Source organism: Pteropus medius, unplaced genomic scaffold (assembly GCF_902729225.1).
Source record: "Pteropus medius unplaced genomic scaffold, Ma_sr-lr_union100, whole genome shotgun sequence".
Lineage (NCBI taxonomy): Eukaryota > Metazoa > Chordata > Mammalia > Chiroptera > Pteropodidae > Pteropus > Pteropus medius.
In genome coordinates this window covers 51,544-54,167 of record NW_024347864.1, presented here as the reverse complement: position 1 = coordinate 54,167, position 2,624 = coordinate 51,544, and the positions used below count along the sequence as shown (strand labels likewise).

General features: G+C 38.6%; 1 pseudogene; it reads left to right on the top strand.

Moving 5' to 3' along the window:
• Positions 1-1,484: 1,484 nt before the first annotated feature.
• LOC120615724 (uncharacterized) lies at positions 1,485-1,603 on the top strand (annotated as a pseudogene).
• The last annotated feature ends 1,021 nt before the right edge of the window (positions 1,604-2,624 follow it).

Sequence of the window (2,624 nt, the reverse complement as noted above, 5' to 3'; positions counted from 1 at the left end):
TTCAAGCATGTTAAGTAGAGTGGTAGAGGTAGTAGCCAGGTGGCAATGGCTTGGAAAGTAATAGGTGGTATTTGAGGTGTTTATGGTACATGCAAAGGGAGTTTGAAAACACATGTGTGGAATTTAGACAAGATATTTGTGGGGGATGTAAAGATCTTGGAATCAATAATATGCAAGAATTCACTAATGGAAAATATATGAAGTTTAGAAGAGTGTCAAGATTGGGAGTGTAGTGAAAAATTGTGCTTAAGACAGGAAAGGAGAGAGGTAAGCCTGTAAAAGAGACTGATATAGATTGGATCGAGAGGCAAGAGAATGATATCACTCCTTGTGGTAGAGAAGAGATTTCAAGAGGAGAGTAAGGGAAATTATTAAATGTTGTAGGAAAAACATCAGACAATTAGTGAAACATTTATTTAGTTTTAGCAACTGGAAGGTCATTGGGAACAACTACAATTGCAGTTTCAGTAAAGAAGAGTTTTCATAAGTCAGACTGTAGGTATGTTGAGGAAGTGAATTCATTGAGAGTAGACTACTCTTTTAACTATTTTTGCAGTGAAGGGAAGGAGAAAGGGTAATATTGCCTTAAGGAAAATTTAGGGCCAAAGAAAAGACTATTTTTTGTTTTTTATTTGTTTGTTTTAAAGATGGAAGATATAAATAACCTTTTAGAGATGTAAGGAATTGGAGAAAGAAGTGAATTAATGAAGTAAGACTACAAGGAAGAAAGAAAGTACAAAATCCATAGCACAATAGCTTGGCCTAGATTAGGGAAGGAGAGAAACAATTTTTAAACTGAAGCTGCAGGGAAGAGGCAAGTTTGATACAGATATAGGATAAGTGGATACATTTTTTTTTTGAGAAGAAAGATAATGAAATTGTGGGAGGCCATGCCTTTTGGATTCAATATCATCTGTGGCAGTGGGGGAGCAGGCTGGAAGAGATGGTCTGCCTTGTCAACTTGCTTCAATTTCTTGATAGCAAGTGTTCCCTACATTTTAATTTCACATTTCCAAAAATGTAAACTAAGCTCCACTCAACTCTTCCAGAAGAGGAAAACATAACGAATTCTTATTACATAATAGAAAAAAAAAACATGATAGAAAAAAATTAGGAAAAACAAACCTTACTTTAGCTGTGAACTTCGGAGGAATCTCAGTTGTATTAGGCTTAGAGGCTTCCTTTGCCTAGGGATGGGGCATGGGACCATGATAAAGACATTCAGGCTGTCAGGCTATTGGTATCAGAAACACCTGCCAACAAAACTTTAACCTTAGGACTAAAGTTTAGATATTGGCTGGGAAAGCTTGGCAAAAATAGAGGACTTGGGTGCTGGGAATGTTATCAAACCAGCAGAATGCAGTTATCACAGTGGTTGAATAAGAAAGATAATTGTTTCCAGGAAAAAGCAAAAGCCCATTTGCCAGGACAAAGCCAGAATTGGAACTGGTGACTTGATGTTGAGTATGAAAGTAGAACTTATTGTCTACAGCCATGCCACCCTGAACATACCTGATCTTGTTTGATCTCAGAAGTTAAGCAGAGTCGGGCCTGGTTAGTACTTGGATGGGAGAACACCTAGGAATACCAGGTGCTGTAGGCATTGAAAAAAAAAGGAAGTAGAGCTTTTTAAATACTTTATGAGTATAATCCAATTGTTCTTGATTGTGGCTACACATTGAAACCATTCAGGGATCTTCGAAAACCACTGAAGCCTAGGTGTCGCTTCCAGAGACTCTGATTTAATTAGCCTGAAGAGAGGCCTGAACATCAGAATTTTTATGAGCCTCCTGAGATAATTCTAATGGGTAGCAAAATTTAGAACCATGAGTCAAACCAGAATCTGTCCCAGAGGTAGAAATGAGATTGGAAAGAATCAGGGTGGTTTCAACATCCCTATAATTCTGAATTGACTGGATAAACACCAACTTCATAATTTCTCTGCATCACTTGCCCCCAGCTGCATATTTTCTGGCTTTCTATAAATTTCCAAGTGAATTAGGCTCAAAAAAGTTATCTATGTCTAATAGAAAGTTTATAACTTCCTACTACATCTCAGCCCTTTCTCTTTCCTATGACCCTACAAATGATCATTTGACATATTTTCTTGAAACCTTACCAGAATATTTCTTCTTTCCATTTCTACCATGACCCACTCTACCTACACCACAAGTAAGTCAAAAGCATATTAACTATTGCATAAATTTTATCAATAGTTCTACATCTGGTTGCCCAGCTCTCCAATGTTTATCCTCCAAGCAATTTTATATGCGTCTTACTGATACACTTGTCTTTATATTACTCAATTTCTCAGCTAGTCTTAAGAGTTCCAACATCTGGATTCTGGTCAAGATTGCTGGTCAAGATTGCAGAATAGTTAAAGGCTGTGCTCGCCTCCTCTCACAGACACATCAAAATTATAACTAAGCTACAGGAGGATAGCCATCATTGGCAGTCACCTCAAGTCTAGCTGAGCAGAAGTCACACAACTGGGGACATGCGGAAGAGGCCAACTCGAGAATGGGAGGAGGAGTGGAGAGGCAAAACGGGCTGGTCCCACACCCACATGTGGCAATTGAGAAATCTCTTGACTGTGCAGGTCCCTCCAGAAGAGCAAGGGGCCC